General features: G+C 32.4%; 1 protein-coding gene across 1 annotated transcript in view; it reads right to left on the bottom strand.

The window, feature by feature from the left end:
* The window catches only part of LOC148606112 (uncharacterized), a 125,338-nt gene that overhangs the window by 51,595 nt on the left and 57,980 nt on the right, over positions 1–15,763 (bottom strand). The window lies entirely within an intron of this gene.

The raw sequence follows: 15,763 nt of genomic DNA, 5'->3' as shown, positions 1-15,763 counted from the left end.
TAGATATCTAGAGACATATGTCATGACTTATAAAGATTCTTAAAATTATGATTTAATCATTTGAAAATCGTTTCAAATCGACAAATTATTTTTGTATAATGAAAACCATGACTAAAGTGCAATTTTTTGTTTTTTTTGTTTTTGTTTTTTTTTTTGTTTCATATTTATGGTTGGACAATGACGTCAGAATGTATACATACATACCACATATCGCATATGTTTATGATCATTCGTTAGCTCTTTTATAAAACCCCTAAAGAGGCCCTTCTAAAAATAAAAACAATAAAAATCCTTACAAACCGAAATAATTCAATATATGCACGTACAGGGTTTTTTCCCTATTGTAGTAAAAAAAGGGGCCGGTATAAACACTTTTTCGAATAACACAGTGTCAGACACAATTACAATAATGTAAATCAAAGTATTAATCTTGTATTAATAACATTTTTATATTAAATTAAACTTACCCGAAAGGCCGTTTCCAGGGTTGACAGATGTAAAACAAAACACGAGACATGCAAGTGAAATAATAAATCGTTCTAATTCAAAAGACATTTTCCCTCTATCAAATAGCAGTGGATAATTTAGCCGACACTAAAATTCAACGTATTCATATTAAATGATTTTTGGTTATTTTTGTTGTTGTTGTTGTTGTTATGCTTCATGAATTTTGACTGTAGATAATCACCAACTTCTATACTCTATGCAGTTAATCTATTTATATATCATGTCCATCGTTTCCAGTCGATATGGCTTACTGTTGTCAAAGTGTCCAAAAACCTTATTATGCTCAAAGCAAAACCCACAAAATGAAGTGAAATAAATGATCAGATCAAAAACAGGCCTGACTGATTGTATTTGAATAAAAGCCGGATTGATCTGAGGTTGTATTTTTTTGTTTTGTTTGGCTGTTTTTTTTTTGTTTTTGTTTTTGTTTTTTGTTTTTGTTTTTTTCATTTTGTTTTGTTTTGTTTTGTTTTGAATAGCGAAACAAAAACTTATGTCTACAACATACACGTCGTACCTTTATAAAGTAGTTTTGGTATTGTTTTGCATCTCATGCTTTTTTTGTTTTTTGCTTTTGTTTTCATTTGTAATCTTTGCTTTGCATGACGTTTTCATTTATCATTTTGGACTGTGAATTTCTTTAACGTGTCTTAATATCTAACAGATAAGCTTCCGGGTTTTTTTTTTATTTAACATCTAGTTCATTCAGCAATTTTTGAAAAGTATAAATAAGTTCAAGGTTTTGTTTTCCCTTCAGCACTTGCGTATGGAGTGTTAATATCACAACTCATGTTATAACAGAGCTTGCTTGCCGAAACGACTTTTTGTATCGCTCTAAAACTCTAACAAATAGGCTTCTGGAACAGGGCTATGTTGCTACAAGTTTGAAGTCAGATTTATTCAACAGGGCATAGTTTTCCTTTCCTCGTTTGTCTACCCAGGACTTGACTTTTTATGAGCAACTCTGCCGGTGTTTCTAGGAAAGCAGAGGACGCTTACCCTACCCGTGCACCTGGTTCATGCTCCCAGTTTTAAGTGGAGTCCGAGTTGCCCATTTGCTTTTGTTACTTTGTATATATGATTTTACTTACTTTATGTTCCTTGATGTGTATTTCTGTTTTCCATACATGGTCCTTGTTCCAGGATTACACTTAAAAAGAAAATTGAAGAGTTCAGTATTAAATGCAATAATCACATTATTTTGTCGGAAAATGACATTCAATATTAAAACCTGCAAATTAATCAGCTCAGCGACATTTTGGTAAATGGTTAAAAAAATTCTTATTCATTTTACATCACAAAAAAATTAGATAATAGACGTAGAATTAACTTTCCTGTATTTAATGATATTAGACTTTTGAATGGCAACAATAGTGTAAGACACATGAAACTTAATGATGCTCGTACTAATACATTACTACCTTCATTAAATGAGAAAATTTAGATTTAAAATTAAATTGTAAAATTTAGTGATACAAGTACGAATACAGTGTAACAGTGAATTTAGTGCATGCAATTCCATGTCCCACATAATGCGGAAATTTCGCACCCTTTTATTTACGGTAATATTCTACTCATAGCAAGGAAAGCCCAAAATTCACCAAATGAATTAGGTAAACCGTTGAATAGGCTTATTCGTAAGGAATATAGTTATTGTTCTTTTGTCAATCGTTAGGAAAAGGATTTTTTGTATTAACACTGTTTCCCTCATATATTTATAAAAGAAATTAAACTATATTTTAAAACAGTTTTGGCATGACTTAGGTTACGCTATTATTGTATGATTGATGATGTACCGTGATGCCCAACCCCGCTTGGGAGGAATTAGGATTGGATCTATATACGATGGGGACATAACTTTTTGTAGATATAAACCTGTCTGAAGCTGCAATGTCAGTTAAATACTAGTATTTCTTAGTAATTCATATTCAGTTTCTTTATTTCCCTTATAACAAAGGATCTTTTTGAACTGATTATATATGTTTTAAATTTCTGCCACAGTGAACAGATTTTAAAGGGGGAATGTCGTGATCACGCAAAATAACTTAGCCCAGCCGATATTTTTTTTTGCGCCTTTCCCAGGAATTTCTGGTGTCTGTATGACTTGCTTTGTTTTGTTTATATTTCATGTTACTTGAGTAGAAAGGAGCAAATCCCTCACATGTTGATGTTAATGTTTTGTGGCCAGCTTCAACCTGACCTGTCATTGAAGAAAGACGGGTGGCCTTTGGCTGACATTTTCATTCCAGCAGGTTTGGTGTCTCTTCGGGATATTTAGTTCATGCATCATATCATGTTTTGAAGGATCTCTACAATGTTTATAGCATTGAACTTAAAACAAAAGCGAAGCAAAAGGCTATGAGATGAGCGCAGTTACTAAGTAGTCCTTTTTTAAACCAAAAAATTGTCTGTATATAATGTATAAAATTAATACAAATGGTGTAGATTAAAAATTCAAAACAATGATCATATTTAAATATGTCAAATTAATGATTAATCCCGTATTAAATCACTGCCGTCTGCATTCTTGTCTTTACAAGAACTTAATTGAAGGCCAGTTTGTCAAAGGTTCATTTGATAAAATGTGTGAACCTTTCTTTAATTGGTTAATGTGACAGCGTTGTATACATGGTAAAAAGTCACTAACATCAACCAAAGCATACGTTCATTACCACCAAAATGTTTTTTATCACTCCAAATTGGATCTCATGACATTTGTTGCAATAAATAATTACTAATATTTCAACAGTTAAAGAAGAGGTAGATAGCTAAGATATATCGGTAGAACATTTGCCGGAAGATATAATAACACGTGATTTGAATGGCTTGTGAAGTTTAATAATGTGTAAACGGTCATGTGATTGGTGTAAGCAGACACCAAACTTAAGCAGTTGATTTACGATGTTCTTTGGTGACTTGACTCTCTGTAGAAAGAGTAATCAAGGGAACCAAGGTTATTTAGAATTTCAGAATTGGAATGTACTGTGGAAAAAATTGAAAACTTGGACATTACTTTACTTGGACATACAGGTCGAATCATTCTACACATGATATCTTTTTTTTATTAAGGGTTAGGGTGAAACAGATATCTAAGAGTAGTTAAGGTATCCAATATTCCTGCGGAAATTCTAAAGAATGCATTCAAGGTATAAATACCAGACAGGAAATAAAAAAAAAAACACGTACAAATACCTCGGGCTCAACCAGAAACTGGGAGCAAGGACAAAGTAGGGAAGGTGCCTTCTGTTTTTCTACAAACAACCGCCGAGTTGCTAAATATAAAGCAGGTCCTAGGTAGACTGATTATATAAATCATATTGATTTGAAATCGTGTTACTTTACTTAAAATTGTTATTTATTTTGATAATTCTAATTATGAAAATGACTAATGAAGGGTAATAACAAAATTACCGAACTGATATTTAGGGAGTAGTCAAAAGGAATAGTCAAGATGAAACTCTGTATAACAAATAGTAAAGAAGATAATATAAGCATCAACGAAAATTTTAGTTAGAGTGTTATATAATAATTACCATTAATACGAGGGGAAATTTACATAGGCATAAAACTAGAATTACTAACTCTCTAGTATTTTTTTAAAAAAAAAGCACCTTTTCTCACCCTCAATATAAACAAACGACCAATATCATATCAAACGTGTCCTTCTTATTTTTAGTCGGTATGACATATTAACTTGTTTGAATTTATGTTTTGAAGTAAAAGACATCTTGAAAGTAGGCAGCGTTCTGTTTGATTACGGATTGAAATACTTCAAATAAGCACTGTTGAAGTCTTTAAATTAAAAGAAAAATAACACATTTTCAGTTCGTATTACTCGAAGTCTGCAGGGGCGTGAAATGTCAAGAGATGTAACACTTTCAGTATGATACTGTGTACATTTTTAAAACATGGGAACGTAATGAGGTACCCCTGGTCTACTACAATTGAAAGCAAGATGAGATGCTAAAATTATAACGTGTAAAAGAGAAATCAAAAGAATGCAATCCAGAGACAAACACTTGACATGGAAAGCAGACAAACACAACAATGAACTAAAAATGACCAAAAATGCGTAAAGAGGTAACAAAAGTAATGAGCAACTCGGACTCCAATAAAAAAAAAACTGGAGAGTGGACCAGGTGCATCGGAAAAGAAAGCAATTTTCTAGAAACATCCGCCGATTTGCTCATAAAAAGTTCAGGGTATACGAAAGAGGAAAGGAAAACTATAACATGTTGAACAAATCAGTTTCCATGGTGCAGACGGATACACCGTAACGATCCACGAGTTCATGATGACGACCATAAAACTTCTGTAGTGATGGCTTCATTCTTGTAGCAACAAAACCCTGTTCCAGAAGCCTAACTGTAATAAGTCTATCGTGATATAAAAGTCTGCGTAGTTAAGACATGCTATGGCATAACGTGAAAGTTGTTATATGGAAACTCCATACGCTGAAGGGATGTTGCCACAGATGGAAGGAAAGTTGACAATTCAGGATAAAAAGTAATCGCGTTTGTTGTAAAGTTTGGTCAATAGTTTACCTTTACCATCAATCTCTAAGTGTAGGTCAAGATATGAGGCTGACTTTACAGTGCTTATAATATCCTTTACCTCAAGGTCTTTGTGGAAAATGCGATGTATCAAATCCCCTAAACTGTTTAACGATAATACGTCAATTATATAGCAGAAACCGAGATTAATGGATCTACATTAACGGTGTTCCTTCTTTTAGATCAGATCAGCTATAAATTCAGCCTCATTAGAGTAGAGAAATATGTCAGCAAGTAGAGGAGCACAGTTTGTTCCCATTGTAATACCCACCGTTTGTTCAACAAAACGTGTACACCACACTGGACAAATACATGTATATTGTCGAAAAAAAATTCAAGCATTTTGAAAACATCTACTTCAGTATATGTTGAGGTTGATTTAGAATTAGATTTAGAGACATTTGTATCTAGGTGTACCGTTTTTTGTTTGTTTGTTTGTTTTTTTGTTTGATTTGTGTTTTGGTGAGTAACAAAGATATAATGTTTTTGAGTCGGGGGTTTAACTGAGTACTTAACAGAGGTATCAAGAGTTGAAAAATCATAGGTCTAAATACTATTGTATTCTGATAATAAATCTTGAATTGAGGGTTCCCATAAGATCTTTCGAAAATTTCAGGATTCACATTGAATTCCAACCAATATGTGAGTATCAAGTGTCGTGGTTGGACAAGAGACATCATTTGACAGATTTGAGTATGTCTGTTTTGAATAGGTTTGGTGGTACTTTTTGCAGATTAAGTTACGAATCTTGCTGACAGGTTTGTTTCCGATGATGCTTAAATCTCATGTAATGATGTGACCGGAAGGACCATATTTGAATGGAATTGTTTTTTTCAAAGAACAGTCAGGTGGTTTAACTTTAAGTCCATCAATAGGCTTTATAATTGAAAGTTCTGTATGTAAAAGGTGCTGTGTAGGAGTATGAAAGCATCTTTATTGATTTGTCATTGAAATAAGGGGAAATAATGTTTGTTACGTTTTTGTAATGGACGATGCTAGCCAAATTAATTAAATCCAGACCTTTTTGACCTAGAAATGATTGTTTTTCTTCATCTTGACCTTTAACACAAACTGGTTTGAAGAGTTTGCGGAAACCAATATCCAAAGTGATGGCCACAAGTCTGTATTATAATAAGGTACGTTTAGAAACAGTAGTGTCAAGACTAGTTTTTAAAGGGAGTGTAGTAGATTGAAAGGAATAAAAGAGTAATCATTGTATCCAAGATTATAGTGCTAATCAAAAGAACGCAACTTAGGGACAAAGATAAAACACGGAAAACAGACAAACACAACACAGAACATAAAGTATAAAATATAATACATACAGAGTAACAAAAGTGCATGAGCAACTCGGACTCCACTAAATCTGGAATTATGGACCAGGTGCACCGTTAGGGGAAGCATGCTCTTCTGTAGAAACACATGCCGAGTTGCTCATAAAAATCAAGTCCGGGGCAGACTAAAGAGGAAAGGAAAACTACAAAATGTTGAACAAATGAGATTCCATGGCGCAGGCGGTAACGATCCACGAGTTCATGATGACGACCATGAAACTTATGCAATGATCAATGTTATGAGATTTTTTTTTGTATGAAAGGAAGAAGACAATCTATGTATATGCTAGAAAGGTTGTCTTTACTTTTGATGTTGTCATTGCACTCGTATGGAATTGTAGTATCTAGCAGCGTACCCAAATAATTAAATACTTAAACAATTGCACATGTAAATAAGTAAAACCAACGAGACCATGATTACAGTACCTGTATGGGATAAACTTCCCATTTTATGGGGGATGGGGCAAAGGGGCATAGGAATGGGGCAATGGGGAATGGGGGAGTGGGCAATGGAGTATTGGGCATGGGGAATGGAGAATGGGGTAAATGAATAGGGCAATTGGGAATGGGGCGTGGGAATAATTTTGATTGGTCAATCGAAAAAAAATCTTCTGCCTTAAGTTTTCCGAAGCAACGTACCTATTATTATTTTACGATTGTCACAGCAATTGAAAGAGTTGAGAGAAAAGTATTTTAGAATATTTTTTATGATTACAGGTGTCGCAGTTCATTATTTTTTTAATGTTTAGTTTCTTTGTAGAATATTTGATTCGTGGTCAACATAGATTAAAAATGTTCGCGCTCATACGATTTCGAAACTTTCGAAAATTGACAGAGTTTTGTGTCACATGATATTGATATATTGAACATATTGAACAATACAAACAAGACCATTTTTTTAAAATTGAAAACGTTGATTCCCTTTCAATTGTCAGACATATATGATAAGTGTCGCAACCACGAACCCGATATGTACATATGACGTTTTTTGAGAATTTTGAACTGAAATAAATGTGTGGCAGCCACACAAATAATGCTCATTTTGTCAAGTTTTACATTTCACAATCATTTTAGACCATTAAGGAAATTTCAAGTGTTTACACTTTTCAAATTACAAAAAAATCTAATTTTGAAGATTTGGAATTGAAAAATGAGTGTCTCAACTACCAACCGGATACTAATATTGCCCTTCTTTATCTTAAACAAGAATTTTGGACCATTATAAAAAAAATTAAAACTGTTTGCACTCATACAATTTACAGACATATGTCATTTTTGAGAAATTTGACTGAAATAGATGTATCGCAGTTTCAAGTCTGATACTCAATATGGTTTTCTTGACAATTATTTTAGACTTTTTAGGAAATTTCAAGTGTTCGCATTCATTAAATTTCAAGACAAATCTCATTTTTTTCAGACTTTGTTATGAATTTTTTGTATCACGGCCCTCAAAATAATACTTATATTGACAATTTTAACATTTCATACAAAAGTTTTAGATTGATAGGTATATAAATATTGTTTGCACATATACATCTTGCAAACATATGACATTTTGAAGAATTAAGACTAAAACATGAGTGTTGCAACAACTAAATAGATACTCATATTGCCATTTTTTAAAGATATTTTAAACATTAATATTGGACCGTTATTGAAATTTAATATGTTTCCACCCAATTTGCAGAAATATCTGATTTTTGAGAAAATTGATTGCAATAAATGTGTCGCAACCACATATATAATGCAAATTTTGACAATGTTTACATTTCAAACAATAATTTTAGACCATTAGGGAAATCTCCAGTGTATGCACTCATTCAATTTGCAAAAACAGCTCAGTTTTAAGAATTTGGTCTGAAATAAATGAATCACAGCCATCAACATAATACTTATATTGACATGTTTAACAGTTTATACAATAGTTTTAGACTGAAAGGTATACAAAGTGTCCACATACAAACACCTTGCAAAAATATGTCATTTGGAGATTTTGAATTTACCAAAATTCGCCACCACCAACCAGATACTGATATTGTTTTTTTTTTTTTTATATATATATTTTAAACAAGAATATGTCATTTTTGAGAAATTCGACTGAAAAAAATGTATCGCAGCCATACATATGATGCTCAATTTGACATTTTGTTTTACATTTTTAACAATTATTTTAGACAATTAAGGAACTTTCAAGGATTCACACTCATTTAATTTGCAAAAACATCTCATTTTCAAGAATTTGTTGTAAAATATATATATCACAGCCATTAAAATAATAGTAATATTGACATTTTTTACATTTCACACAATTGTTTTAGACTGATAGGTATATTAAAAGTGTTCGCACACATACATCTTGCTAAATTATGTCATATTATTTGGAAGTTTTTTATTGAAACATGAGTGTCGCCACCACCAATCGGACACTAATATTGTCATTTTTTTTATACTTTAAACAATAATATTGAACCACTATTGAAATTAAAACTGTTTGCACCCAAACAATTTGCAGAAATATGTCATTTTTTAGACAATTTAATGTGTTGCAGCCATATATATGATGCTAATTTTGACAATATTTACATTTTAAACAATAATTTAAGACCATGAGGGAAACCTCTAGTGTATGCACTCATTCAATTTGCAAAAACAGCTCATTTTGAAGAATTTGGTCTGAAATATATGTATCACAGTCATCAACATAATACATGTATTGACATTTTTAACATTTTATACAACAGGTTTAGACTGATAGGTATACAAAGTGTTCACATACAAACACCTTGCAAAAATATGTCATTTGAAGATTTTGAATTGAAATATGAGTCTCGCCACCCCCAACCAGATACTAATATTGGCATTTTTTATTTTAAACAATAATATTGGACCATTATTGAAATTATACTGTTTGCACTCAAACAATTTGCAGAAATATGTCATTTTTGAAAAAAAATTGGACTGAAATAAATGTGTCACAGTCACACATATAATGCTTATTTAGATATTGTTTACATTTTAAACAATAATATAAGTCCATTATTAAAATTTAATTTGTTAGCACCCATACAATTAACAGAAATAAGTTGTTTTGTCGAATTGGTACTGAATATGCAAAATAGGAAAATAATGTTAACGAATATTAAATTTAAAATAAAGCAAGAATATTCATAGATACATTATTCAGAATCATTTCCAAAATGAGATTCGTTAACTATTTATACATTTATCTATTGTTTTTAAGAATATTTAGCATGATTATTTCTCGTGCAACTCGGAGTGGCGATAATACACGATGCAAGTATCGCGTGGTTTCGGTAGTTCTCGAACCCGATTCAATGTGAGATTGTAAAATCGATATTGATTGTACAAAACTTTGTGCATCTTAATGCCCAATATGTGTTTGATAAAACATTTGCTTTCATTTTGCTTTCGGAATTGGGAATAGGGGTTAGACAACAGAAAATAATGCGGTGCAAATAGGGATGGGGCAATCGGTAATGGGACTATAGGGAATGGGCCCATGGGGGATGGGGTATTGGGGGATGGAACTATGGGGCTATGGGAAATGGTGTAATGGGGCTATGGGCTATGGGCTATGGGGAATGGGGCAAAAGGCAACGGGAGTGGGGCAATGGATATAGGGCAAGTGCGAATTTTATCCCATAAAGGTACTCTATTATAAAGGACATGCTATATAAAGGACATGCTATCCATAATTCAAGGACCAGAAAGAGACCCCAGAATGTTCATGTAGCTTAGACTTAATTATATACGTATATCCATCCTTGTGTGAACATTCCATGTTGATACTCGTCAAGCATGCTATATGAAGCGTTCCAACATCCCATTAGATTATATATATATAAACCTGAATATTCATAAAAATCGTCTGAATAATAGTCCAATAATAATGTTAATAATGATAACAATCCATCTAACAAAGATCGATAAAAACGATCTACAACATAACAAAAACAAAATCAAATAAGCGTCTAAATATTTTCAAAATCACAATGTGATAAAAAAAAACAAAAAACAAAAACAAAAACAAACAATAAATACTTCCCTTCAACAGCGTTAAAACAATGAAATGCTATGTACTGCGATATAAAATTTTACAAAGTTCAATAACAAAAATGAAATTGAATCTGTAATTGGAAGAGATTATATTTTTACCAAAGACACATCAAATCTGAAAGGAGAGAAGTATAAATACGAATTGAGAAAATCCTTAGAAATTGAAAGTAGTATTGTGTCTTAATGTATAACATGGTACTATATCAGCTTTGGAGAGGGACACATATGATATTGTTTTTGGTAAATTCCAACTAGATAATCTAAGACGTTTCCACGATATTCCTTGTCTGTGTAATATTTTATTCGGTTCGCTACACGTAAATGTATATCGTCTTTGTCTCATCTGTCCACGTTGTGATTTTGACGTATTTGAATCAGTCCACTGCTGATGTATTGGTATTTTTTGTCAATATTCCGTATCAATGTCTGCTGATTTGTAGCAAGGCAGTAACAAATGACCACGGAGTTCATATAGACGTTTCCGTTTGGCGGTATCGTCCGATAAACAAATATGTCGAATTTGGAGAGCTGAATATAAATGACAATAAAGTAGTGTTGTTTACTTTGATCTAGTTTTCAGTTTTTATAATAAACTTTTAAATCTTTATAGGCATACAGCATTTTTGTGTCCCTGTCTTTATGATATGTCAGAACACAAATGTTTTATATCATTTGTACATTTGCGCAATAACGACTACATTTGTACATGTATATCGATTAATTGATTATGATAAACTTTCTTTGGCAAACATTTTCATGCATTTCAAGACAGAAAACGATTGCCTGACTAAACAGAACCTGCTAAATTCAGCACGTTCAGTTGGATTTTATTGTGCTAGTTCTCTTTTTTCCCATGTTTTGTGGAGAAGCAGTGACAACCAATTCTAAAGTTTTTTTTTATGTGATTCGGCAGGGTTTTGAACCCACGTTCTCCCGAATGCGAACTCGCTACCCTCTGAGTCCACCAACATCTACTTTAAGAAATTCATTTTGAAATCGCTTTTTTATCTGAAATAAGAAATATACGATTGTACGCGTTACTGTATTAAATATCCAAATGATCATTAATTGGGAACTTTATGCAAGTTAAGGTATGACGTTAATTTCATATTCAGCAGTAAGATTGTTTTTACAAGGCTTTTTTACCTAGGAACCTAACTATATCTAAGCTTAGAAATCCAATCATAATTTTCTTTAAGTGAAATCTACCGGTATTTAATCGATTTTTGTGTCACCTTAAATCAATTGTATATTACTGCTGAAGTGAGAATGTTTACGCTATAAAAGAGATGCATTTTACGTTTTGGAAAATATACTGTCCGTTTAAATCATCTGTTAAAGAAAAATACTCCCTCAGCATTGAGTGGTTAAAATTATCTCTCCTTTCGAAATGATGAAATTAAGACTTTTGATTTCCGAGTTAAAGTGATAATGTCAAAATCTTAATTATTCCACAGAGATTTGCGAAATAAAGAACTGGCAAAAGTATAATCGGTTTCTCTCTTTTCAAAGACGTGGAAAATGTAAACTGATGAGAAAATAATCGTTGCTTTATGATTAGGAAGTCACATGCATGTTTTACCCCCGGTGTATGACTAGAATTATTTTTTAAACCAAAGAACAAAACTTTATCTCAGGTTGCAAATCCAATCATACTTTTATTAAGTCATATCTACCGGTATTTACTCGATCCTTAAATCCATTGTACATTACTGATGAAGTTAGAATGTTTACGCTATAATAGAGATGCACTTTATTTTTTGGAAAAAAAATATACTGTGTCTTTAAATAATTTGTTAAATAAAGATACTCCCTCAGCATTGAGTGGTTAAAAGAGTAATGAAGGGAACCAAGGTTATAGCGGTAATCTAACGAATGTAATCCAGGGACACAGCCTCGACATGGAAAACAGACATAAACACCAAAACATAAAGTAACTAAACTCATACATACAAAGTAACAAAGGAAAATGAACAACTCGGACTCCACTAAAAACTGGGAGCATGGACCAGGTGCACCAATAGGGTAAGCGTCCCCTGTTTTTTAGAAACACCCGCCGAGTTGCTCATTAAAAGTCAAGTCCGGGGTAGACAAACGAAGACAGGAAAACTATGACCCATTGAATAAATTAGTTTTTTTGGTGCAGATGGATACACCATAACGATTCACGAGTTCATGATGACGACCATAAAACTTCTGATGACTTCGATCTTGTAGCATAATAACCCTGTTCCAGAAGCCTATTTGTTAGAGTTCTAGTGCGATACAAAACGTCTGCGTAGTTTCGTCAAGCTCTAGCATAACGTATGGGTTGTGATATGAACACTCCATACGCAGGTGCTGAAGGCATGTTGCCACAGGTGAAAGAAAAGTTGAAAATTCTGAATGAAAAGTCATCACGTTTGTCGTAGTTGTCAAGTTTGGTCAATAGTTTTCCTGTACAATCGATTTCAAAGTGTAGGTCAAAATAAAATTATCTTTCCTTTCGAAATGATGAAATTAAGACTTTAAATTTGCGACCTAAAGTGATAATGTCAAAATCTTAAATGCTCCACAGAGAGTGGAAAAATATTTTGATCAAGAACTGGCAAAATTTGATTCGGTTTCTCCCTATCAATTTTCAAAGACGTGGAAAATGTAAATTGATGGGAAAATAATCATTGTTGTATGGTCAAGAACCCACATGCATGTTTTATCCCAGGTGTATGATTAAAATATAGAAGACAAGATTATTCATTGTGCGTGTCGAATGGGACAGATGTATATCTTGCACTTCATCAGATAAAAGTCACAAATCATAACTTGTTTACTCGAGGCAGTAGCCTAAGGAAATAGTTAAACAGTTCATACAAAAAATGTCGATATCAAGACAATAACACAAGTTTGAAACAACCGGAATTGTCCTGATTTGGTACATGCATTTCGTTTGGAAATGATGGGTCTCTCTACAGGTTTTAAAGCACCGTAAACCATCTTTACGGTAAATTGATTCCGGTTAGTTTCAATAAAGCAGGCAGCATAAATCTGCCATTGACACACCAAGTATATACCGATAGTCTGGTCGCATCATACATTATAAAACAACACAACTGTAATAACTCGATCATTCAAGAATGTACGTGTTGTAAAGAAAAGAAGTCTTGTATATGATTTGCATAGACTCTTATGACCCCTGCGTAGGTTATGTAAATAAACCTTCCTTTATATATGCTTTGATGTATCATTATTGTCGGACTGTGAATGCCTATTTTGGCATTAGAAACTCTTTATTTAATCACCAAATGAACCGTGGAATTCATTTACTTGATCTCTATGTCAGCATTACATGATTTTATGTTTGATTCTTTTATATCTACATGTAAAAGAAAAACAGCTGAATAAGAACACCAACAATTGTGTGGTGTACTATAATATGTACCCAATTTATCAAATAAAATCGTGTTCGCGTTTCATGAAGCGTAAATTAAAATGTTTAACGAAGCTTGAAGACAATCAAAGCTTATCTCAGGATACCTGCAAATTCTGTGTTGCTTTTTCTTGTCATATCTTATTTTGTTTAATACTTACAAAGCCCAAAATACTAGACCGCACGCCACTGTTTGTTTTTATCTTTCACAAGACGACATAATTCTTTTTTTTTACATGACTACCGTCACACATCTTATCTTATTCATAGGTAAGATTGGATCAATCTGACGTCTTAAGACAAATATGCTTATTAGTTAGAAAAAGGTAGATATCCATTCAATGACAAGTTCCTTCACATACAAATACCGATTTGCTGAGCACACATGCGAAATTGCTCACAAAAACAAATGGTTAACAAATGTCAAATACCGATACAAGGTTCCTATTTTCTCCTGATTTTACATAATTAATGGGAACTACAATGATATGAATTAGCAAATTTATTTAGCTACAAATAGCATGAACAGATACATGAACCTCACATATATTTATCTTTAAAATGATTATTATTAGTACCCTAAGCCACTAGTGCTTTTTTGGTAATCCTAAATATGTTTTGTTTTTATCGTCTGCACCTGGTGTGAAACGAACAAAGAGCGCTACATAAACCATTTCCAGTTTAGTTATGACAAGAAAGGCAACCTCATTGGAGTTACAATGCATATGTGGGAACTTCCGCCACATTACTATTTGAAACAGTTCTAAGTAGCCATTTCATGACAAGTCAACGCCACTTTCTAGGAAATATATGCAAAAAATGTTAGCTTTCTATCCCAAAGAAAAATTAAATAGGATTTTTTTTTAAATCATCATATTTGAGCAAAGGACAAAACAGAACATTACATTGATAAAAAAAAAGTTAAGAATGGAAACTATTAAGCCTTTAGCTGAATTTGGCTTCATGTTTCGATTTTTTTGTATATGAATATATCATATTTATATTCAATTTTAAAAATTTGAACATTTTAAGTTTTTGTCCCTAATTCTTGTGATCAGATATTTCTCCTTGAAACATTTGTACAGCATACACATTTTTTGAAGAACTTATCGGTGTCGAATTAGCCTTTTTGTTTCGATATGTTTGGTTAAAGGTACTTCATGTATTTCTAGTACTTTGCTCTTGTGCGATTTATACAGGTTATTCCTTGAATCTCTTGAACGGCAAACGATATTTACATGATTGTCATTTTGTATCAGGTTTCTTGTATGATTTTAGTTACTTTATGTTCTCTTTGTTGTGTCTGTTTTCCATGTCTGGTCTTTATCCCTTGATTACATTCTTTTGATTACCGGTAGAACATTAATTCCTTGATTACTCTAGCATATCGAAAATATGGGTATGAGGCTAAGAAACGGGGGTTTCGCAAGGCTTTGTCGAGCGATTAACCCCCGTATCGTGCCGAGTAACCCATATTTCCGATATGCTAAGCCACTTGTTTTGTATTGTTTTAACCTACAAATCAAAAATCGGTTTTAGACATCTCTTTTGAATTAAATATGACATATATTCATATTTTATATATTTTATGGATCTTATTCAAAGCATTAAGTTTAAGCAGCTGTTTTCGACTACAAAATTGTTAATGCATTCATGAGTTTAAATTGTAAATTCATATTTAAGACCTTTATATCATAACCATTGTATTTATCTCAAGTTTTGTTTCCACTCTCTTCTGTTGAGTAACTTCCAAATCCCAAAAACTGCATTTCTTAGAACTTTCATTTCGTCTTTTTTAATCCCTTCAACTTTTTTTTTTTTTTTTTTTTTTTTTTTTTTTTTTTTTTTTTTTTTTTTTCAGGAAAAGTGGTATCATAAAGCACTCA

The sequence above is a fragment of the Perna viridis genome, chromosome 9, assembly GCF_037379345.1.
Source record: "Perna viridis isolate PV_CMFRI_1.1 ecotype Kerala chromosome 9, ASM3737934v1, whole genome shotgun sequence".
NCBI lineage: Eukaryota > Metazoa > Mollusca > Bivalvia > Mytilida > Mytilidae > Perna > Perna viridis.
The sequence above is the reverse complement of the archived record's forward strand: the minus strand, read 5'-3'. Positions and strand labels throughout refer to the sequence as shown.